This window comes from Sphaerodactylus townsendi, linkage group LG02 (genome assembly GCF_021028975.2).
Source record: "Sphaerodactylus townsendi isolate TG3544 linkage group LG02, MPM_Stown_v2.3, whole genome shotgun sequence".
NCBI classification, from domain to species: Eukaryota; Metazoa; Chordata; class Lepidosauria; order Squamata; family Sphaerodactylidae; genus Sphaerodactylus; species Sphaerodactylus townsendi.
The window spans coordinates 24,303,163-24,328,865 of record NC_059426.1 but is presented as its reverse complement, the minus strand read 5'-3'; the positions used below and the strand labels follow the sequence as shown (position 1 = coordinate 24,328,865).

Genomic DNA, 25,703 nt, shown 5'->3' with positions numbered 1-25,703 from the left:
GAAGAGAGGAAAATAATGTAAGCTACTCTAGGTCCCCACTGGGGAGAAATGTGGGGTATAAACTAAATAAATAAATGTGGAGGACATTTGTAATGACCGAGGAAGGGCAGAAACCCCCCTATAGGGTCACTAACATATGAGAGAAATTTTATGTAGTTTTTGTGTGGTTTTTTGTTTTTCTTCTTTCTGTATGTCTTCTAAATATTGATAAACATTATTCAAGATAAGGGGGAATTGCCGAAATTAGTCCATTGCTTATTGTTTTGAAGCTCTGTGCCACTCCACACATTGTCTAATTCACAGAATTACTGTAACCACACCATCCTAATACATACAGCTTGCAGGCTCCAAACATGAACAAATGTACCATCTGATCAGATTTGTAATTAGGCCCCAAGAATGATCAGATATGTAACATATTGCATATTTTTGATCAGCAAGTTTCAGTTTTAAGTCACAAGGCCTTGGACCGCACTGACAGCGATACCTCTTGATTCAGATGTCAGATTTTAAGCTTGTTTGGGATTATGGCCACAATATGATTTAATATATTATTTCTGCAGAAGCCAGAGGATAGTTACACTGTTCTAAGCCTACCAACTTCAACGAACTCATAAGTGTGTAATGATCGCACTGTTCATTTCTTTGATGACAGAACAACAAAACCATAATCTCCACACAACCCCCTGTGATGATGATGATGATATTATTATTATTATTATTATTATTATTATTATTATTATTATTATTATTATTATTATTATTATTATTATTATTATTATTATTATTATTATTGGGTTTATAAACCGCCCTCCCCTGGAGGGCTCAGGGCGGTGTACAACATGTAGAGAGCACAATCAGATTAAAATACAATAGTATATATAAGATACGATGGCTCTAATAAAAATATAGCTGCATATTTTCAACCCTGCTTCACTAGCCACTAAATTTCCCATGCCAGTCCAAGCCTCCAAATTAATTTTAAATTGAGAAGTTTCCAGAAACAAAGAAGGATTCCATTTTTTTTATTTTAAAAAGCAATTAGGTAACTGTGCAATGACCATGAAAACAAGCTGAATACAGTTCTCAAAAAGAGCAAGAAACCAGTAACATCTTAAATACTAATAAAGTTTCTGACAGGCTATGAACTTTCATGAGTCACAGCTTGCTTCTTCAAATACATGGTTCTAGCATAGTAATTGAGCAGATGTTACATATCTGAATTTAGAGATCCACACAATGTTCTTTCTTATTAGTAGCCAATTCATATCAGGGCTGCTATTTCTGACCTGTAGTAGTCCCACAGAGAAACTGTTGGTCTCACTATAACAACAGTACACGCAACATAGCGTTAAATGAATTATTCACTTCCCTTGCAAACTGTTTGGGAAAAGATGGGACATCAAGAATGGGTAGCTTGGTTAACAGCTCAGATCCCTCTTTCCTTTCTGTAGAGCTATCATATCTGGTTATGTCAAAACTCTACTGAGTATAACACAATTGTGTCAAGCAGTATTAGCCTGCCCCATGCACTAAAACTTGTTAGAAAGTGTTGATAGGCGATCAAACAGACATCCAAATTCTGCAAATAACCGTTTTATCCTCAGCTATTTCCGTGACACAATTATTTGAAATGTCATAACACTGACCAGAAGAAGACGAGACGCTCCAATTTGTGTTCTAAAGAGGTTATTTGATGCCTTCCTCATAAGATTATAGCTCAAGAGAACATTTAGGTATTAGACGTGAAACTACGAATCTAGCCATAAATAATTCCTTCATTTCACCATAGTGCTTTTGTAATGCTTGGTGCTAGGAGACAGCAGGCAAGCGATAAGCCTCAGCAAATCCTGATCGCTGACACCGCCGCTGCTTAGCTCTAATTACAGTTAAGGAGAAAGTTTGCAACTTGACTCCACAATGGGGGCAGCCTGCCAGGCGACATCGCCACACCAAAGCCTGACAGGGTTGATTTCCCTATTGTTTCTCAAAACAAATTCAAGTAGGTTGGAAATCCTGCTTTCCTCCTGCCCTCCAGCACTAAGCCATTTACTCGTAATACTTTTGTAAGGTGGTGATTTCCATGATTTCCTGCTCTAATAAGCCTAGAATAGCACACAAGAAAAGTGTGACAGGAAGCTTCTAATGAAACTGCAAGAAGTGGCAGTCAAGAAAATCCTTCCGGGACTCAGCCATTACTGCCCTTTAACAGGCCTTCCCCTCAAAATGATTTTTGGGGGGCTGCGGAGAACTGAAACTGTCTGCTGACTCAGGTAACCAGTGGTGTGATCCAAAAATTTTAGTAACAGGTTCACATGGTGGTGGGATTCAAACTGTGGCGTAGCGCCAATGGGGCTGGGCGGGGCACGACGGGGGCATGGCTGGGCATTCCTGGGCGGGGCTGTGGCAAGGACACAGCCACTGCACCAGTCCTTGGGCGGGAAACAAATGCTGCCACGCACGCCGGTGCACCTCCCGCTAGACTGCTTCCAGTTCTGCGCGCTACTGCTGAGAGGAGGGGCGTAACTAAGGCAAAAATCACGTGGCAAAATCACCAATTAGTAACCCCCTCTCGGCACACACAAATAATTAGTAACCTACTCTCGGAAACCTGTGAGAGCCTGCTGGATCCCACCTCTGCAGGTAACCCCAAGGAACAGGATCTTCACCCTTAAAGGCTGCCTAGTTGGAGGATACATGTTTTGTCCCATTAAATCAGCTATTCTGGGGATTTGGGAAGTGGAGCCTGCATAGGGCAGGGTTCAGGGAGATTGTGGAGGACCTCATCTTGGGATAATGCCACACCGCCCCCTCTCCAAAGCAGCAGTTTTATCCAAGGGAACTTCTCTTGGTTGTCTGGAGATAACAGTAATTGTGGAAGGTCTCTAGGGGCCACCTGGACAGCTAACAACCCAACTTATAAGGAAGAATGTGATGATTTTTTTAAAAACTGAGAATTGTGTGAGTGGAGGGAGGGGCAAACCCTACCACCTGCCACAGAGGAGCCTAGATTATAATCTAATATCTTTTGCTTGCACTCAAGGTTCTGATTTACTTTATTAGATCATGCATTAAACACAACCAACTAGTGTTTAGCATGTGACCCAGAGCTCACCTTAACAATAGTATGTGGGCAACCAAATCAGTTCCCGAAAAAAGAGGCGCTTCATTATTCCCTCCCTTCTATCCATGAGCTCTTGCTAGCAGAAGAGGGCTGTAGGGAGCAGGCCGTTTGTCTCACCGATGGTCCCACAAATGTCCTGGGCCTTTAGAATGCAGTGTAACTTAACACAAATAAAACTGGCCTTATTTACATGGCTCAGCCCTGTCATTTGCACAGTCCAGATGTGGATCCAGTTTCTGAATCACGAGAGACAGTGGCCAATTACCCACCGGCAAAAAATCTTGTCCCAACGTTATTCCTCTTTGCCGCGCGCCAAGAGAGGGAGTGTATCAGGGCAAGATTTCTTGTCCCAACATGCTTCCTTTTGCCCCATGCATGCTTTTCACCAGAGGTGGGATCCAGCAGGTTCTCACAGGTTCCCGAGAGTAGGTTACTCATTATTTGTGTGTGCTGAGAGGGAGTTACTAATTGGTGATTTTGCCACGTGATTTTTGCCTTAGTTACGCCCCTCCTCTCAGCAGTAGCGCGCAGAACTTGAAGCAGTCTAGCAGGAGGTGCACCGGCGTGCGTGGCAGCCTGCGCCTGCGTGCATTTGTTTCTTGCCCAAGGACCGGCGCAGCGGCTGCGTCCTTGCCACAGCCCCACTCAGGAATGCCCCGCCCCGGAATGCCTGGCCACGCCCCCACCGTGCCCCGCCCAGCCCCATTGGCGCTACGCCACAGTTTGAATCCCACCACCATGGGAACCTGTTACTAAAATTTTTGGATCCTACCACTGCTTCTCACTTTCCACGGGGAAAGACAGAGCTCTTCTGTTGCGACTCAGGCCCCTTCCGCACAGGAATAATGCACTTTTAATCCACTTTCACAATTGTTTGCAGGTGGATTTTGCTATTCCACACAGTAAAATCCAGCTGCAAAGTGCATTGAAAGTGGATTAAAAGTGTACTATTCTGCATGTGTGGTCATGTATATAGAAGTCACATTCAGGATTCTGTTTCTGTCACTGGCTGATTACCCACTGGAAAAGCGTGCAGTGGATCATCAGCCAGTGACAGAAACAGAATTTAGAATGCGACTTCTATGTACATGGCTAAGCAGCAGTCTGTCAGTTTGGCGGGGGTTGGCAGTTCAAAGTCCAACACCTTTCCTCTCATATTCTATCAGGGACACAGAGAAGGGAGCAACTAAGCTTTTTCCTCCACCCATCTATGCTTCCGCTGCACAAGCAAAGAAAAGTGACGACTGAGAAAGGCCACACAGCTGTTTCAGGATAGTCAGAGTGCTGGACTAAGATCTAGGACAGCTGAGTTTAAATCCCTACTCCACCATGAAAGCTACTTACTTTCCCCTCGCCCTTCATTTACTTTACAAGTTTGCTGTGGGGGTAAAAAAAAGGGGAAGGGAGAGCAATGCATACCACTCCGACATACTTTGAATACAAGTGGGATAAATGCATTATCTAGTTAAAGTAGATACACACAGGATGATTGATTGGTGGTCCAAATAACGTAGACTACAGTACACTTCTAGCATCTCTCTCCATAGGGCTTTAGGACTCCATAGGGCAGTGGTGGCGAACCTATGGCACGGGTGCCAGAGGTGGCACTCAGAGCCCTCTCTGAGGGGACAAGCAGAGTGCCCCCACACACATCTAGGCTGGCTTGGGCCAATGGGCTTGATTATTAGCATTATTATTAGCATTAGCTAATTGATTATTAGCATTAAACCTAAGACTTACTTTTGGGGAAGCAGTGTAGGGAACCCTGTTAAGCGCTATTAAACCCCACTGATTTTCATGCAAAGAACTAAAATGTGATCCTTTACCTGGGAGTAAGCTCGGTTGCTGGCAATGGGGCTTGCTTCTGAGTAAACCCTCCTAGGGTCGTGATTCACCCGCTCAAAGAGTAGCATGGTTGCTTCAAAGCAAAGCCACCGACTACCACTAAGCTTACTCCCAAGTAACACGCGCCTCGGAGCCAACCGGTTTTTCTAAACTAAAACCTCAGCATTCAGGTTAAATTGCCGTGTTGGCGCTTTGCGATAAATAAGTGGGTTTGGGGTTGCAATTCGGGCACTCGGCCTCGAAAAGGTTCGCCATCACTGCCATAGGGCTTTTTCATCCTTGAACAGAGTACTGACTTTTACTTAATGATTGTAAGGACAACTAATGCTGGAATGCATGCCCAAAAACATTTGCTGTAAACTTGTAAAGCACCCATTAGAGCAGGAATGTTGAACACTTTTGTTACAAGGGACAGATATGACATAATGTGACTTAGTTAAGCCAGGTCCTGGGGGGGGGGGCTGCCTTGGCTCGTCCCAGAACAGCACTGGGAGGGGGAGGTGGCCTAAACAGGAGACCCCGCAGCAGGGTGGGGTGACTGCCTTGAGTGGGCTTATCAGGCCACAAGCCAGCTGAGGCAACCCCATCGTTGCTCTCGATGTGGTCTGGCGAGTCCCCATGTTGCATGTTCAACACCCCCGCATTAGAGTGTTGCAGTCTTGAAATTTACCAGACAGAGGATTTACTAAACAAGCTGAAGATGAATTGCTAACAATCAAAAGGAGCTAGAGCATGTGTGTGTTTTATGTTGTAAAATATTAACATTTTACAGATCTTTCAAAACTATACCTTCCTGAGAAATGTATCAAGCAAAGGATATTAGGACTGATCTAGCAGTGTGTGTATATGTATATTTGTGAGTGTTGAGAAAGCACTTCCTAGTTTTTGTGACTGTTTTGTGATCATATTTATGTTATTTATATGTTATCTGGAGTATTTTTGTTCCTCTAGTTGCTATTTCTCTAACACCATTTCTACCTTTTTGTCCTCACATCCATTATAGCTGGCTCTCTGTGCGAATGACATGTCGTTTGTCTATCATATAACAATGATGACATGTCAGACCTGACAACACCATTCAGAGATTTTGGTAAACAAAATCATGTATGCATGTACAGCCAGATTACACAACAAAAAAGCAGAAAGCAAAAGGAAAATGGTACATGCAAGAAGCACTAAGACAGAAGGAAGAGTCCTTTGAACAGTATCATAACAGGAATATTTGGGGAGACAAATATTTTTAGTTCATTTGTTCAACTGGAAGGGTGCATTCTATGCTTATGTTAAAGCAAATCTCAAAATGAGAGAAAATTCAATGCAACTCTACTCTGTAAATTATCTATAAATGGCAGGCAGTCCAATCCACAGCCCCTGGCAGCTGGGGACACATCACCCCGCTTCCTCTGGAGGGCTTTCTGGCAGCTCGAGGAGGCAGAAAAACCAACCCACCCTCCAAACCCACCACCAGAAACTCTTCATAGTGTTTAATGGACTTACATCACCCGAAAGGGTGGCATAAGTCAAAACCCCAGGCTGCAAAGTAACTGCCCACAAAGGCAGCATAGAAGCCAACTAATGTGGGCTGCACCCTTGGGAACGCCTCTGGCATGTCCCACTGTGGCAACAGGGTCAGCGGTAGTTCAGGACAGCTGATGGGCACCCAGATCTGCATCCAGGCATCCAAGAGGGCCGCAGCACCCACCCGCCAGCATATTTACCCCTCTGTCAGGGTAAGTGCCCTGGGGAGGGCAAATTTGCTGGTACGGTCCTGTGCCACCTCCATAAATCGATTCACCCTCCTCTCTGGATTGGGCTGAAAATGAGGGTAAAAAAACAAATCACAAAAATTCTATACAAGCTGGAACACTTTTAATTTTTTTAAAGCTGAATATTCGGGACATTGTTCGATTATGGGAGCACACATAGCTTTTTATCAATTCTTATAATCAAACAAGAACTAGGAAGATGAGATATACCTCAAATGCTGCAGTTTTCCTTGAAAAGCTTCCTGCAGATCCAAAATGTTCCTTTCCAGTAGACAAAATGATATATTAAAAAGTTATATTGCTAGGATGTTCAGAGCCAAGGTCAGCATCTGACCTGGGTAGTATCCTAGAACTGCAAAAGTGTTTCTTGGATATGCCCTATCCCAGAAAACCTATATTCAATTATTTTATTTACTTCATTTATACCCAACCTTCCATACCAGGTTCCAATTTTGTCTCTAAGTTGCTTTCAATTTGTCGGCACATTTAATGCTAGCTTATTTCCTGTGTGGTTGGAATTCCTAAGGCTCCAGTCATTCCATTTCCCACACACAGGACCTTAAATATTTAAACTATAACTTCGTGGAATGTTGCTTTGCAAACAGAAGGTAGGTGGTTGGCGCTAAAAAAATTTACTCACACTTTTTACTCATCTCACCTTGATGTGTTTGTTTACTCCATAGGTCCCCAATAGGGTACCACGTACCAACATGAGCATCCAGCACAGCATTTAGCACCAAATCAACATATAAGATAGTATTTGTAACAATTTTAAGGTTGGATTGAAATGATCATAGGTTTGTGAGTCTTTACACTGAGTGCTGAATAGGAGAGAGGGAGTGGCCAGAAAAAGGCAGGGGAGCCTTTGGTTTTTGTGAGGAGTATCTGAGTGGGGGGGGGGGAGGTAGAGTCAGAGGGAGAGATCTGTGCGTGAAGCTGTGTGAGAGGAATCTTGGCCATGTTTTTACAAGGAGAGAGGGAGAAATTTTAGTTAGTTTTGAAATGTACTAATCTGTGAGGAATATAGAAACTGTAAGAGTTAGAGCAGCTTTTGAGGAATTTGTCCTGCGTCCCGCAGGGTTTTTTAATTCTCCCGATTTTTGGAAGGCTGCCACACTGCCTTCTGGGGCACTCCCCTTTTCCGCCCTGTCACAGGCCAGGAAACGGGAGCGCCCCAGAAGGTAGCGCGGGAGGCTGCCGCACTGCCTTCTGGGGCGCTTTCCAGGGAGCGCCCCAAAAGGTAGTGCGCTCCTGCGGCCGCGTGCGCGTGCGTGCTTCCTGCGTTAAAAAGGTGAAAATCTGGTCACCTTAAGTTAGAGTGTCAGAACTCTCTCTGAGGAAGAATTGGAGTATCTTCCAATTGGAGTATCTTCCAATTCTGAGGAAGAATTGGAGTTATGTCAGAAAATGACAGAAACTGTATGGATGTGACAAAGGCTGACACAGTTTCATTGTAAGAGAGAAAAGGTTAAACTCTAGTCCGAGGGAACAGTATAAGGGATAGAGAGAGATGATGTGACAAGGATCAGAATGACTTTATGCTGATTGGAAGTTATTTAAAGTATTTGGTGCCTCAATTAGATTTTATTTTAATTTTTGTAAATAATTTGTTTGGAACCTGGAAGTGATTTACCAGTTATAAATAAAAACCTTGTTTTGGTTCAGTGAAATATTGGAACTCCCACCTCATTTTCCTTAGTACCACAAGTGCTATTGGTTTACCTTACATCTCGTACACTCTACCAAGAAAAGAATAAAATAAAAAGGGAAATGAAAGAGTTTTTCGAATTTTATTCCTGGTGGCAGCCTACAAAATAAAGATAGAGAAATTTTTTAAAAAGAGAAAAAGGCACATTTACTGAGACTGAAACCAGACATTACTGGAGACAGATGGCTGCCACTGAAGAAACATCTTTCCTCTTGCTCCCCAGCAGAGTGCTGAAAGCCAAGCTGTGTGACATGATGTCACTGTGTTCAGAATTTCCCTGCTCCACAGGTCACAGTTAAGGAATGGATGCATGGGTCAGAAAACCCAGAGTGTTGTAGCATCTCACCATACTGTTTGTTTAAATATTGTTTGTGGGAAGAGAAACACAGGGCTGCTATTTTCAGTGGCAGCCCTGTGTCTCCAGTAGTGCTTTCAACTAGGGTCACCCTGCAAGACAACAGAAGTTAAAAGTTAAGAAATACTGACAAGCGTAGCTCAGCTGAATTGTATCTCTTTTTCTGTATTAAAAAGTAATTTTCTCCAGTAATTACAATAATTCAATTTTATTTTCCTCTGTTACCAGTAGAGTGAAATATGTTTACTCATTATTTGCCTACTGATGCTCAATTTGTATTTTTTAAAAAACCACCTGCAATATTGATAACATCTAATCACAAAGCTAATTGGCCCACTAATTCTCAGAGGATCAATACGCCTCTTCTTCAGTAGGTTGATAGCTAACAAAATAAATGTTAACAGCTTTTTTTATTTATGAACTATTTAAAGCCGTGGTTATAGACATTTAAAATTTATGTATCACGGCTACAGTAGATTTTAATTTAAAAGCCTTTAACTGCTAATACACCCCATCGTTTCATTGCCCAAATGAGAATTATTTATTGAGCGATTTATTGAAGAGTCAATAGCATAAAGCAATATCTAATGATGCATTCATGACTTGAATCACAAGAGCATCACCAACAAAGCAGTAGCGGAGATGTTTTGGATGTCTAGCATTTCAGATTAATATTGCTGGTATACATTATCAACATGATGTGCCATTTACTAACTAGCAAACTTCCTTGTCACTATGATGCACAGGGGACCATGCAGAATGCCATTCCATTCACATGCACACAAATATTCACGCCATTCGTCCTAGGCAGTAGAGTGGCTTAGGGACAAAGGGTGCCTAACTGACTGATCACCAGGCCTTCCAAATGGGTAAATCTGCTTGCAGATAAGACATGTGGAGGCGGAACGTAGAAATGCCAACATCATCTCCTTTCAGTCTAACTTCAAGGGATGAGTCCAGAGCAGAATGACTTCATCTCTCCCTCTACTTGCTGGTCTTTCAGCAAAAGGCTGAGGTACTGGCTGCCGATCGAGTACCGGGTCATGTTTAAAGTTTTGGTTTTGACTTTTAAAGCCATTCACGGCCTTGGACCAGCATATCTACGGGACCGTCTCTCCCTATATCGCCCCACTAGGCTCCAAAGCAATCCGGCTGGCCCCTACCTGGTGGAACAGGCTTCCAGGTGAGATCAGGGCCCTGTGGGACATACATAGTTTCCAGAGGCCTGTAAAATGGACCTGTTGTGCCAGGCATTTGGCCAGCTGGGATAACATCGAAATTCTGCTATAATAAACATCTAGTCTCCTGTGAGCACAAGGAAAAGGGTGGGGGATTTTTTATTGCCGTCTGAAATTATGTAAATTATGTTTTATGGTTCCTTATTTTTTAGTGGGGTTGATTGCTTTTAATGGATTTTAAATGTCTGTATTTGACTGTTGGACACCGCCCTGAGCCCTCAGGGGGAGGGCGGTATACACATTCAATTAAATAATAAATAAATAAATAAATAAAACCACTCTGCCAAGAGGACCACCATCAGCATACCATGATGTAAGATAGCCACCAAGGCTTAGGGCAGTGGTGGCGAACCATTGGCACTCCAGACGTTATGGACTACAATTCCCATTGGCCATGCTGGAAGGGGCTGATGGGAATTCTAGTCCATAACATCTGGAGTGCCAAAGGTTCGCCACCATGGGCTTAGGGTTTCTGGCAGGGCCCACTGCTGTCAACCCAAACCAGTACACTCTTCCCCAACCCACGTACTTCCAAGTTTATGTCTGCACATGACGCCCAGCAGCTCTGAGGAAGAGTATACAAGTAACACACAGCCATCTAGCAGTCAGGGTTGTGGAGGAAAAGGCATGTGGTCTATGCAGGTGGCTGTGAATGTAGGGGATGGGAGGGCTCACAAGCAGATGGTGGGGAAAAACACACAGGCAGACAGGAAGAATGAAGCAGGGTGAGTGGAATGGAGACACGTGCGGGACACATGGTGGTGTTGGCTAGAAAAGAACCCTTGAGCACTCTCTGCCTGGGCCCCCCAAAACCTGGAACTGACCCTGCTGCCAGGTTCCAAGAAATGGGCATCTTGTTCCTTTTGCTACAGCTGGTCCTTCACAGCGATAGCAGCAAGTGGGAAGGGGAGCTCTCTCTCTTTGTCACAGTCCAATCATTACTACAGTGTATGCATGCTTATATGAACACATGAAGTCGCCTTGTAATGAATTAGGCCATCAATCCATCAAGGTCAGCAGGGTCAACTCAGACCAGCAGTGGTTCTCCCATCACCTACTATGGTTCTTTTTTTAATTGGACATGGCAGGGATTCAACCTAGGACGTTCTGTATGCCAAGCGGATGCTCTGACACGGAAATATGCCCCCTCCCTATGTGAAGCAAAGGCGCTCACCCTTTCTTGCTTGCTTGTTCTGTCATGGTACTTATTTTTAACAGCTGCACACTGGGAAATTAGTCCTTAGAGAATCTGACATCATAATGCGACATGCCACAGTTGCTAGATTTTCTCTGGCTGCATCAAAGCATGGGCCGAAAGGCAACATCTGAGGAAGAGGGAAGGTAGGTGGATTAACGCTGGTTTCCTAACAGGCCATCAGCCGGCAGGTTCACTGATCCGTCTCTCACGTAAGAATCTATTTTTTAAAATTTACATCCTGATTTTTTCTCTAAGGCCCCTTCCACACTTGCAGAATAATGCATTTTCAAACCACTTTCACAACTGTTTGCAAATGGATTTTGCTATTCCGCACAGATTCAAAGAGCATTGAAAGCAGTTTAAAAGTGCATTATTCTTCATGTGTGGAAGGAGCCTAAAGGGAACCCAAAATGGGTTATCACAATGCTTTCTCCTCCTCTACCTCATCATCTGAGGTAGAGGTAAGTTAGGTTGAGGTAAGTTAGGTTGAGAGATTGTGGTGGGCCCAAGGTTACCCAGCAAGCTTGCACGGACGACCAGGCATTGGAACCCTGTTGTCCCATATCCTAGTACTCCAAAACTAAGTCACTATGCCATGCCAACCACAAAACTATTACTAAAGTGGCAGCTAGTAAGTGAAGTTGGGGAGAAAGGGAAGGAGTGAGAAGACTCTCCCTCTGTTCCTCCAGCCTTCTAAAACTATGACTTATTTGATGACATTTGTTCAGTAACTGCTTTGTCATGTTCATTACCACAATAAATAAAAGGATCAGGGCTTTAGGATTTTCCCCATATATTGAATAGATAATATACGTGTCTAATTACAGGGAATTCCTTAAACATGTGTTAGTGTAACTTGCTAGAAGCATTCTCCAGCATTTAACTGTCTTCTTGTTTCCTTTGAAAGTCAAACCGCCTTGTGGAGACTGGATACATCATCTCAGTCCTTGAATATGAACACTTAGGCCTCACTTTCCATTTCATAACCTGCAGCTGGGATGACATATTCCAAAATACTGGTAACATACTCTAGGCCAGGGGTAGGGAACCTGCGGCTCTCCAGATGTTCAGGAACTGCAATTCCCATCAGCCTCTGTCAGCATGGCCAATTGGCCATGCTGGTAGGGGCTGATGGGAATTGTAGTTCCTGAACATCTGGAGAGCCGCAGGTTCCCTACCCCTGCTCTAGGCCAAGAGTGTCAAACATGTGGCCTTGAGAGGGATAATCAGGCCCGTGAGCAGCTGAGGCACGCACCCCGCCCCTGATCTGGCCTGGCAAGATGACTACAGGCTCAGTAGTTCAGGCACTGACTGATCAGTCCTGGAGAGCACCCCAATTGAGACAGCCACCTACCCCCCACCCCTGAGTGTTTATTTATTATTTATTTATTATTTGATTTCGTATACCGCCCTATCCCAAAAGGGCTCAGGGCGGTGAACAATATAAAAGCATATATAAACATAAATATATAAAAGTTTAAAATTTTCATTCTAAAACAGTATCCCACGAACCCATATGCAACCCTCCCAAGAAGAGTGATGGGTCCCGATGATGTTAGGGACCCTATACAGCAGGGGGAGCCTGAAAGCAGGGCACCCTCCGCGGCTGGTCCCTCTGCAGGCCCGGCGGAACAATTCGGTCTTGCAGGCCCCACGGAACTCTCCAAGGTCCCCGCGAGGGTCTGGACAGCTGGTGGTAGAGTGTTCCACTGGTGGCAGGGGCCAGAGTCGTAAAGGCCCCTGGCCCCAGTGGGAGGCCAGCCGACATCAGGCCAGGGATCTCCAGTAAACTGGCCTCCCTGCTGAACGCAGAGGTCGACTTGGGACATATGGGGTAATGCGGTCCCGGCGGCATCGAGGGTCCCAGGCCAGCGTAAGGCCTTGGGTCAACACTAACATCTTGAAGCTGATTCGGAACTCCACTGGGAGCCAATGCAGCTGGTGCAACACAGGCTGGATATGATCCCAGATGGCACTGCCTGTGAGCAGACCCGCAGCTGCATTTTTTTTTTAACCAGTTTTAGCTTCCGAATCAGACTCCAGTGGAAGGCCCGCTGCAGAGCGAAGCTGCAATAGTTCAGCCTGGAGGCACCGCCAGCATGGATCAGCAGTGGGTTGTGGGTCAGCGCTTGGAGAGGAAGGGGAGCCAGCCGCCGGGCCTGTCGAAGATGTGGAAAACGCAACCTGGGTTGTATGCGGCCACCTGGGTCTCCATTGAAAGCGACGAATCCAGGTGGACCCCAGGCTGCGAACGGAGGAGGTCGGCGCTAATGTGACCCCCTCCCACACCGGGCGGCTGGAATTCCCCAATCTCCGGCCAAGCCAGAGGATCTCCGCTCGGCTTTTGGATTAAGTTTTAAACCCTGCTCTATTGTAACCAACCAGCTGTTCTCCAAACAATGCTGTAGAGCTGCAGGGGCGGTGACAGCTCCCCGCCTCCATCGGTCAGAATGAGCTGAGTGTCTGGTCAGCATACTGGATGGCAGACCAGCCCAAAGCTCCGCACTAACTGGAGCAAGGGGTCGCATATAGATGTTAAATAACAGTGGGGACAACAACGCCCCCTGAGGCACAATCTTCACAATGAAGCTGGCACCTCTGGGAAGCTTTGTCCCCACACCACATCTTCAGCGGACCTCGCCCGTGTGGAGGAACGGTGACAATCCATTGAAGGACAGTGCCCTCGGACCCCCCCGAGGCGGCCAGGCGGTGGGCCAAAAGGTCGGGTTCCATCACATCAAACGCTGAGGTGAGATCTAACAACACCAGCAGCGCCAATCCGCCTCTTCGTCAAGTTGCATACGGAGCCGCATTCGGTGACAGCGACGTAGAACCGCTCTGGCCCCATGCCCATCGAAGCCGGACTGGAAGGGGTCGAAAGCTGATGTTTCATCCAGGAACCCTTGAAGCTGTCTTAACACCACTTCTCTCAACTACCTTCCCCAGAAACTAAAGATTCAGGACGGGGCGGTAATTGGCCAGGATCTCCAGGATCTAACGATGGTCTTTTCAAGAGTGGGCGGACCACTGCCTCCTTCAACCCATCTGGAAAGACCTCCTTGCTCAAGAGAGTCATTGATGATTTTCAACAGGTGGGGTCGTAACTCCTCCCGGCAAGTTTTAACCAGCCAGGAAGGGCAACGGATCCAGAGGACAGGTAGCAGGTCTTGGCAGCGTTTGTCCCGTCACAGCTTCGGAGAGCAGGGAAAACCGGGCCAAACAAGGGCCAGAAGACGGCAAGGGAGCCTCCAGTTCACTAATTGTAGTTAAGGTGGCAGGAAGGTCCATGAGCTGACGCTGACTTTGTCTGCAAAGCATGTCGCCTTCTACAGCTAACAGCCAACCCACGCATTTGTAGAACCCTCTGATAAAGAGGTCAAAGATCGAATTATCCGAAACAATTGAGCCGGGCCAGAGCTAGCAGATGCGAGAGAGGAAGAGAAGAAAACCCTCTTCTACCTTCGCCGCCATCTCATAGGCTTCTCATAAACGCCCCTAGGGATGTTCGCTGCAGCTTCGGCTAATGGTGAAGCTTTCCTCCACACTCTTCTAGACGCCTGAGCACCCGTTTTCATCTGGCTTAGCTCCCTCTGTATACCATGGAGCCTGCCGTGAGCGGGGGCGCAGAGGACGCCTGGGAGTACACAGTCTCGATGGTATCAGAGAGGCGGGAATTCCAATCCCTCCACTCTTTGCTCATCGAAAGTGTGTCAAGGGTTCAGGGTCCCGCAGAGCATTCAGGAAACCAATTGGATCCATAAGTCTCTGTGGGCGGGCATAAACCAGTCTGGTCAGCTTAGACAGGGGCGGCGCAGCATGTCAAGTCAGAGCTTCAGGGCATAGTGGTCGGACCATGGCACTCTCTATCAATAGAGGATACTTAATCTCAGATTAACCCCTTTGACCCAAAGACCAAATCCAGCGTGTGCAGTCTCGGCCTCTGCTGGGTGGGGCCAGAATTCTATTAAGGAGAGGCCTAGAGTCGCCATGGATGACACTAGGTCTGTGTCACATAGCATGAGGCGGTAAGTTTCCACATGGACAGTCACCCAGGACAATAAGCCTGGGAAACCTCAACGCCTAGTCGGGCCACCACCTCTAGCAGCCGCGAGAAGGCCGTCCCCCGCGCTAGGCTGCACCGGGTACACCAGAAGGACCGGCCAACCTCTCCATAATAACCACTCCAGGTCAATACACTCCATGCCGGTGATCTGGACGGGGACTGTCTCCTGAAGTGCTGGGAATGGAATTATGGATGAACATTGCTACACCCACCACCCTGGCCCTGGGTTCGAGACTGAGGGAGGCATCACAGCCTGGGGGCTGACCCCGCCTACACGGGTCTCGCCCTCATCAATCTAGGTTTCGCGGACACAAGCCAGGGTCCATTTGCAGATCTCCTCGAGAAAATCTCGGAGTACCAAGGGTCTTATTGTTTATGGACCTGGCATTAATCAGCACCAGAGATCTAAGCAGAGTATCCCTGAACCCAGCCATCCTCGCTCCTAGGGATAGGTTTGAGGTCAGAAAGCAAACGAAAGCACATCTACTTCTCGGCCGCTGTCTATCATATGGTCAGTCAGCCTACCGCCATAATTTTTCTGCAATTCCCTCATTCCATTAGTACTGGGATCCTCAAATTCCCAACCATGGTGCCCCAACTCCTCCCCCCATCTTCTTCCATTTCCTAATCTAAGCCTACTAGACTCCTCCACTATAGTGGACTCAGTCCTATTCCTAATCTAACCAAATTAAATCAGTACTATTTCACAATATGTGGCTGAGCAAACTCACTCCAATACCTTACAATATACTAACATTAACCACCCCCTAATACAACCCCCACAAACAGCAATCACAAATAACAATTACAATAGCAATTATAGGCAGTGGTTAAGCAATAGAAAGGAACGCATAATGTCCCGGATTTCCACTATGTGATATTATAATTGCCCAAAGCTTTCACCCAGTGGGCTATAGATGAAAATGGAATGTAAATGCCCAAAGCTCTCACCAGTGGGCCATAGATAGTATATATATAGTGTCCATGTAGCAGAATAGTTGAGCACTCTACAGGCTGCTGCAGCATCCAATGTAGAGCCAGGAGAGGGCTTAGATCATATTCTCCTAGCACAGGATGAGAGAACTGCTGCCACCAGTTCCCTAACCCCACAAACAATGAAGTGGTCGGTGGTATATGGGCTGTAATAGTCAAGTATAGGAAACTCCCGCCGATAGTTAGTCCCGCAGGTTTAGTCCCAAATATTCACAGCAAGAGAAATGTGTCTCCTGGAACACGGTCTGCTTCTTTGGCTCTCTCCCTGCCCTCTCCCAGGCCGTAGAACTCCCGGCCCAACCACTGCAAGCTCAGCCGGATTCCGAGTTAAACCTAGGGATGGGGAATCTCTGCCACCGATCCCAACCCCCCAACCCCGCTGAAATGTCCCAGGTTTCCTCCCGGCCTCCCTCTCTGGATCGCAGGGACACCCTGGCACTTGGTCACAAAGCTGCCAGCTTGCCCACCGAGGTCGCAGCCAGGCTCCCGCTCGAGTCTGGGGTCAAGTGAGAAGCGCCGCTGCCACTGACCCTAGCTCCTTTTCCTCCAGAACACCCTGAGCTGATTGTATTTGGGGGTGCTGAAGGGGTTTCTCGCCACCAGCCCCAGTCCTATCCCAGCCAGGGTGTTCCTAGGTTATTCTGTCTCCTCTTTAGACCACTCCGCTCTCTCTCAGCTGCACCTCGCTACTGCTCTCCACAGTGTTGCAGCTTGCCAAGGCTGCTCAGCAGCCGGCGCGGCGGGGAAGCTCCCAAATCACAGCTGAAAGACGGAGCGGGTAGGTGGTAAAAGCCGGGAGGAAATTAAGTGGCACCATGGGACTCATATCGGCACTTCGTTATGTTGTTGTTTCTCTGGCCCCTCACCTCGTTGTTTCTCTGGCCCTTTACCTCTCCGGCCCTCAAGTATCTGGACAATCAGCTCTGAACCTCCGGCCTGAGCTGCTATAGTAATTAATCTCCGGTCTTCTCAGCCTCCTCCGGGTTTGTTGTTATTACTGCTGCTGTTATTGCTGCTACCCTCCCAGGCGTTCAGATGGACAGAGCAATCTCTTAGGCAAATAAATAAACAGTCTCTCTTAGGCTAAGAACTAAGGAGGGTGGGATAATAAAACTATTAAAGCGGAGCTCTGTTTACGAGCTCCGTCGCGGACGCCATCTTAGGTGATCTTAGGTGTTGATTTGGTGGCTGAGGCAGCCACCCCTCCCAGTGTTGACCACCTCCTGTAGTGCTGATCTGGGCTGGCAAGCCTGCTGGGAGCTCAACAGAAGAGGCAACCATACACAAGCTGACCTGGTGGGGCCCGACCCAACCACATCGCATTTATGTCATATCTGGCCCTCATAACAAATTAGTTCGATACCCCTGCTCTAGGCCATTTTCATTTTTTTGCAGTGTATCTTCACCCAAAACAAACACCATCCTTTTGACTTTTAATTCCAACACAGTGATTAAGTTAGTCTGACAGGAAAAAAACAAAACAGGAATCCTGTGGTAACAAACACAATTTATTCCTGAGTAGGTTTGTTGTTGTACAGAATCCTTTACCTCAAATGCTATGAGAGGACCTTCATTAAGCAGGCATTTTATATAAGAGTACAAAGAATTTTAAAAAACCACAGGGTGAAGGGACCAAGATATGCATGAATTACAAGGTGAAATGTAGTTATGTAAAATTCAAATCTAACAAGAACACTATAAACTATAGTCACAAACCAACTTCTATAACTGAAGGAGAAACCCACATTTTGGGAAGGCAGTTACACAGCTACGAGGGTGGGAGAAAGTGCCATCAAGGCACGGTTGACATACAGCACAGGTGTCAAACTCATGGCCCTCCAGATGTTATGGACTACAGTTCCCAACATCCCCTGCCACCATGATGCTGGCAGGGAGTGATGGGAACTGTAGTCCATAACATCTGGAGGGCCACGAGTTTGACAACTATGTCATACAGAGATCCCGTAGGGTTTTCAAAGCAAGAGATGAACAGAGGCCGCCTGCCTTTGCTTTGTGACCCTGGAATTCCACAACAGTTGCCCATTTAAATACTAACTAGCGCTAACCCTGCTTAGCTTCCAAGATCTGACACGATTGGGCTAATGAGATTTGATTTTCAAATGAGTGGAGAACAAGTAATTGAAAGAACAGATATAAACAGTATGTGCCGAGAACAGACCCCCAGAATAAGAAAAAGGGAGTGGGTGTCAGCAGCAATCATATGCCCCTAAGTTCATCTCTAAAATGACCAAGGGTATGACTTTTCTCCTCCTGATATCCTATTTGCATTTGTCTAGTCATGAGACTGATTTAAGACTGTCCAAATATCACAAAGCGTGTGTCACACACCAGGCGGACATTAGCCTCCTCCAACCACTCATGAACGTTATGAGTTTATTAGGCACCAGTGTCTCGTTACAAGACACTGACAAATTGGAGAGAGATGAAAGACAAATGGGAATAGTTGGCGTGCTGGAAGGCCTGACTGAGAAGGGAAGATTAAGAGTTAAATATGTGTTCCCCAAATAAGTGATCATTCAGTGGGGGCAATATACAAATATTTTATGAGTCTTCTCCGCAATGTAAGAAACACAAGAAAAGGAACAAGAAATATAGTTTTAAAAAACAATTATACTAAAACTATACGAAAAAAAGTTAATGGACAATCTGATAAATATTACTGTTATAGCAGCAGGGCGTCCTATGCTCCATAAAATCAAATACATTTTAGAATTAAAGAACAGAACCCCACTGCTTATCACATTTTCACACAGCCTAGGTAAAATAGTACTATGTGGCCTCCCCCCTCGCCCTCGCCCTCGCCCTCCCCCTGTGGGTGGTAATTTTTTTCATCCCTCCCCTTTCTTAGGATCTTATTGAGGTCAGTAGTAATGAGAGTTTGCCATCTTAGCAATTTGGGACGTTTAGATTTTAAACTGAATCTATCATTTTATAGTTCAGAAATTTAATAAAATAAATCAATAAATAATATGATTGGGAAAGACAAAAGTAAAAGTTCACCTAATCCAGAAATGAGCTCTTTAATGTTTGCATTTTTCTGAACAACATCAACACCTGTACAGTGCAAAATGATTTAATTTAACCATTTGAGTCCTGTTGGGTTTTACTGGGATGACGCCAATTTAAATTCAAGTACTGCAGCTTATCTAGCCTGTGAATCACAGTACCTTATGGGCATATTTTTTAAAAAACAACTTGGGGGAACAGTTATTATCTTTGAACTATCAGAGCTGTTTGTGACACAGTTCTGTAATAGAAGAAGACACAAAATAATGAGAATGCATTGGTAAAGGAATATGTTGTATCATCTCCTTTCCAGGGTATAGGGTCACCTTAGATGCATTTTCTTGAAAGTAAATCTTATTGATACAATGGAAGTAATTCCAAAATTAGTCGGTTGAAGATCATAGCTTGAGTATATGCACATCTTTCCATCCTTCTAGTACAGTAAAGTGGGGCACAACGAGGTACATGGGAAATACCATGAAGACCAGTGAAGACCAGCACAGGATGTACACATATTGGATCCCAGAAAGAGTCAAATGGGATCTGAACAAGCTCTAAGATTGCCAGAATTTCTCTCAGGTTTTCAGCAGACTTGCTCTGAAGCACCTTTCTTCTTTTTTCCAATGGTCACAAGCAAATGTGCTTAGGATCAGGACATCATACAATACCTTTAAAAGAGCTGTTCATGATAGGAAAGTAATATTTTTTGCTACAGTACAGTCTAAAATTCCTTCAGTGATCACAATAAGCGTTTTTATAAACAACCCATTTTATTGTAGCAAAGCATGGAAAGTTTCCATTTAGGGCACTTTCGCACATGCAGAATAATGCACTTTCAATGCACTTTGCAGCTGGATTTTACATGCAGAATAATGCACTTTCAATGCACTTTGCAGCTGGATTTTACTGTGCGAAACTGCAAAATCCACTTGTTAACAATTGTGAAAGTGGACTGCAAGTGCATAAATCTGCATGTGCAGAAGTGCCCTTAAACAAACACTTACTCAAGCTGTGATCTCCAACAGACTAAAATAGAAATCACTAATTTAGAATCTTTGTAAAAAAACAACTTTCTGGGGCAGGGGGAGGGAGGGGGTGCGAGTGCGACGAGCTTCAACTAAGGGTAGCACTTTCCATTGGTGCAAAGCTCCTACCACTGATGCAAGGCATCTCCACTAGGGGTGTGAATTTTGATGTGCTAAACTGAAAAATAGAGCTGAAAAGCTGAAAGCTGAGAAATTTTCACTTTCGCCCCCCTGACTTTTTGGCTTTTCCACAACAGGATACAGGATTTGTTTGTTTTTAAAGAGAGCCAGTGTGTCATAGTGGTTAGGAACAGGTAGACTCTAATCCGTAGAACTGGATTTGATTCCCCACTCCTTCACATGAGCAGTCGAGTCTTATCTGGTGAACCAAATGTGTTTCTGCACTCCTACATTCCAGCTGGGTGACCTAGGGCTAGTCACAGTCCTTCGGAACTCTCTCAGCCCCACCTACCTCACAAGGTGTCTGTTGTGGGGAGAGGAAGGGAAAGGAGTTTGTAAGCCCCTTCGAGTCTTATTATAGGAGAGAAAGGTTGGGTATAAAGCCAAACTCTTCTAAATCCCATTTGTGAGGCTGGCGATTGAGCTTTAAATTTTAACTCCCCCCTTTAAACTTACCGTGGCTAGTGCTCCAGTGGGCTTCCAGGTGGATTCTGTTGGGCTGGGAAAGGTGCCCCCCCCCCTTGCTGAACTGCTCTGTAAGAAGCAATCCCCAGTTGCCCTTTTCCTGCACTTTTGGCTGGCTTCCAGGGCAACAGGAGGGAGGGGGGAGGCATCTTGAAGGGACAAATAGGAGAGCTCCCTGGAGCTTCCTATTTGACCAATGGCTAGATTACTGCAGGCAATCCTAACAGCGGGTTGCAACAGCCTATAGAAAGAGGAGGGTGGAAGTAGGGGCAGAAAGTTAGAGTGGTCAATAAGGTTTTCAGGTGAGGAACAACACTGCTCTTTGGCTAATCAGAAAATATATTTTTGCCTGAACTTCTTTCAAGTTTTTCTCAGCATGGCCAAAAAGAAGAAGAAGAAGAAGAAGAAGAAGAAGAAGAAGAAGAAGAAGAAGAAGAAGAAGAAGAAGAAGAAGAAGAAGAAGAAGAAGATGATGATGATGATGATGATGATGATTTTGCAGCTTAGATAACTGCAGAGATTTTTGAAAAAACCTTGTGTGAGAGGCTTTGTCGTTGTTTTTACAGGTATTTCCTTTGGTTTTGTGTGGATGTGTGTGTTTTATCTTTGGGCTTTTTCCAGTGTTTTAATTTGGGTTTCTTTTTCCGAGTTTCAGGATTGGGTGGAACTTTTCAGAGAGAGAAGTTGGTGAGATGGCCAAGCTGCCTCTAGCCAGTCAACAGGTGAGTTGACCATCATCCTCACCTTGTGTTCTTCCTGATGCATGCAGTGCACAGCCTCAGGTAAGGGTTGGCAAGCATCTCTGATGAAGATACTTGGAGAGTGTGGCACTAGGATGCCAAGATGTGGGAAGTGGGTAGCAGAGAGACGAGCCACTTGTCCCATCAATAAGATTATCACTCTTCATGGGTAGCCCTTCAGAGCTGTAGAAGACATCAGCTTCTGCAGGCTGCTCTAAGGTGTGTGTCCTAGGAACATGCCCCTTTCTTGCACCATGATGAACAGGAGTGTGATGCTCTCTTTGTACAGGGCTGCCAGGGACCATGTGAAGGCACACTGCTTGTGGGAGAGCTGTGCACTTCATAACCCTCAGGTGAATCATGCGGACGTCTTGCTGACAACACACTGGTGGCAACCCTGTGATGTTCTGGGTGGGGTTGGGGAGACAAGCACTAGGCAGGGTGAGATAGGCCAGCTGTTGCAAGGTTCTGATCCATGGAGAGATTCTCGATAAAGTGCACATGTCACCACTGACAGATGGCTGGTGGGTTGAGTAAGCAGGGACATCTTCATGGGCTTTATGATGACCAATAGTTGCACAAGCATCAGGACTGTGCATTTACTGTGCAGCCCACCTTCTCTACCTTGTGGTTAAGGATGCCTTGGGTCTGGGTTCTGCAGAGCATCCCAGGCTGGATGCTGCAACTTGTGCCTCCAGAAATGCCAGTTATTTCACAGGCCACTTCTCATGCAATGTGAAGGGCACTCATCTGCTGTGTGAGAAGCAGGTACTGGCAGGCGGGCAACAGCACCTGTTCGGTGACATCAGCACTCGCCAGATCTCTACTTCCTACACCATGTTTGAGCACTCAGTGCAACAGAAGAGAGCCCCCAGTGCCTTGTTCTGTGAGACCAAGGTGGTAAGGAAAGAGAACCAGCTCAGACTGTGAAGATCCTTAAACCTTTTAAAGACTACGCTCAGTTGCTCTCATCTGACATGGAAACACTAGCTCGGGTCATTCCCATGATCTTGTGAGAACTTGGCCAGCTGAAGGATGGGTAGACTTCCAGAAGTGCGTGAACTGGTGCAGAGGCTGCAAGATGATGCGGCACCCCACCTTGAGCTTGTCATGCAGCAGAAGGTCTCGATTTTAGCAAGCATGAGTGACCTGCACATCAAGGGCAGGATTGCCGAATGGGCCGGGGATCTTGTGCAATAGAGAAACAAGCTCTCCCAGCATGTCAAGCGTCTCAGTCCAAAGGGGCATTTGCCAGAAGAAAAAGAAGAAGAGTTTGGATTTATATCCCCCCTTTCTCTCCTGCAGGAAACTCAAAGGGGCTTACAATCTCCTTGCCCTTCCCCCCTCACAACAAACACATCAGACACCTGTAAAATGAGCACAGGGGCCCCCCAAGGCTGTGTACTTTCACCACTTCTCTTCTCTCTGTATACCAATGACTGCATCTCAAACGATCCATCTGTTAAAATACTGAAATTTGCAGATGATACAACAGTGATTGGTCTCATTCGAGACAACGATGAAACCGCATACAGACGGGAGGTTGAACAACTAGCCCTCTGGTGCCAACTGGGAACAATCTTAGAACTGAACACACCTTTTAAAAACTCGTAGGAAATGGTGGTAGATTTCAGGAGAAACCCTCCCATCCTACCTCCTCTCACAATACTAGACAACACAGTATCAACAGTAGAGACCTTTAAATTTCTAGGCTCCATCATATCTCATGACCTAAAATGGACACCTAATATCAAAAATGTCATTAAAAAAAAGCACAACAAAGAATGTTCTTTTCTGGCGCCAACTCAGGAAGCTCAAACTGCCTAAGGAGTTGCTGCTGGATACAGTTCTACAGAGGGAACTCATTGGAGTCTGTTATCTGCACCTCTATAACTGTGTGGTTTTGGTTCTGCAACCCAACAAGATCGTACATTAACAGACTTCTCTTGTGGAGAATAAATCAGAACTGCAGAAAAACAACAATTGCTGCTAACCTGCCTTCCATTGAGGGGAACCTGTATACTGCAATGGTCAAAAAAAGGGCTGTGAAAAAATATTTACTGACCCCCCTCGCATCCTGGACATAAACTGTTTCCTAACTTCTTACCCTCTAAACTGCCGCTACAGAGCACTCGCACACCAAGACAACTAGACATAAGAAACAGTTTTTTTTCCCTCAATGCCATCACTCTGTTAAAACAACAAATAATTCCCTCGATAATGTCAAACTATTATTATATATTTATTATATAATTACTGCACTACTTTTTTTTTCATCATTCCTATTACCCATCTCCTCCCAATTATGACTGTATGACTATAGCCTGTGCTGACATTTCATTTTATTTTATGATTTTACATTTTATGTTTTTATTACTATTGATTGTTTCCTGATTGCTTACTAGACCTATATGACAATCATTAAGTGCTGTACCTTATGATTCTTGACAAATGTATTTTCTTTTATGTACACTGAGAGCATATGCACCGGAGACAAATTCCTTGTGTGTCCAATCACACTTGGCCAATAAAGATTCTATTCTATTCTATTCTATTCTGTGAGGTAGGTGGGGCTGAAACGAGGTGGGGGTGAAAGCAGCTCCACTGCAGTTTGTCCCTCACCTCCCCTGCTAGACAGGGCCGTCCCCCCTCCCAGAGCAACTGCCGAGATGGCCTTGGTGATGGAGATCATCGAGAGGGTACTTTGCCCCTCTGGGAGGGCAAGGAGTATCTTCCATTGGAAACAAATGAAAACTCCTTTTGGGGCCAATAAAATTGGACCCCCTGCCTCAAAATTCACAAAACTGGGAGACGGGTTCTCCTAAGGAGAGTGAACTGGAGCTATGCTGCAAATTTGGTGCTTCTAACCAAAGGTAGTCTCCCCAAAGCCCCCCAAGATTCACCATAGATTTTAATGGAGCCTAAAAGTTTCAGACATTTCAGAAAAAAACCCTCCCCCCAAACTCCCCCAAATGATCAGTATAGGTATTTCATTTCTAGATTTATCTGAAAATTTTTAGATCCAATACCCCTGAATCTGAAATATACTGAAAAAAATGGTACGCAATCTCAACCAGTGGGTTTTGTACCAAAAGTCCTTAGCAAAGCAAAGTTTTAGGATACAACTCATTGGGCTATGCTGAGGATCATGGAGGACAGTGACTATAACAGGAAGGGAACTTAGCAAGATTGAGCAAAACAAGCTGGCAGGATGTAACTATGTTTCCACAAATGAAATAGACTGCATTGCAGAGGCCATGCCCCCCACCCCGCCCGGGCACCCCTGACCCTGGAAAGATAGTCTTGTCGACGTTAAAATCACTAGTCTTATTGAAGATATTCTAGATGTCTTGATTGTGCATATCAAATAAAGGTCCTTGTCACCAAAAAGCTTGACAAAATGTCTTAATAAGATTAACACTGACAACAAATTAATTTAGTATTAATTAATGACTTCCACAAAAAAATATTTTATAACCATAAGTATTAAACAATCATGATGACACAGGCTTCAGTTATACTTTGTCTGATGTAAGTATTTTTCCCAGGCTGCACCACAAAACATAGTGAACCGAGAAGAGTTAACAAGTCCAACAACCACACTCACCTAGATAACCGAAATCCTCACAAAATGCACTCACCTCTAACACTACCTTCGAATGCTTCATGTAATTGTTCCTAGTTAAGATGTTCAAGTTATCCTAGATGACAGTGGAGAAAATATATGACTTATGAACACTGGGACACACCTTTCATCTGCAAATGGCATCAAAATCCGTATTGCTGTATGAATCCAAAAGACACTAAACACAGCATAAAGAAGCCAAAAAAGATGGTCACAGCAGTTAGCGAGGTTCAGTGCATTTCCTGCTTGTCAGGCTGTAGTGGGAAATAAATCTTTGTCGGTGAGACTTTGCTCACATGTACTAAAATGAGTAGCATGCCTCACACGTTACGTCAAGGCCAGCTGGAGGCT

The 25,703-nt window shown here is 45.3% G+C and overlaps 1 protein-coding gene across 4 annotated transcripts in view; it reads right to left on the bottom strand.

Moving 5' to 3' along the window:
- Window positions 1–25,703, bottom strand: part of ZNF385B (zinc finger protein 385B) — a 314,561-nt gene that overhangs the window by 135,816 nt on the left and 153,042 nt on the right. The window contains exon 1 of one of the 4 annotated variants that reach the window (XM_048485738.1): window positions 1,650–1,758. The exons of the other annotated variants lie outside the window; for them this stretch is intronic. The gene's annotated coding sequence lies outside the window, so the exon portion shown is untranslated. Of the gene's footprint in view, window positions 1–1,649; window positions 1,759–25,703 lie in introns of those variants that run through there. 4 annotated transcript variants of the gene reach the window in all.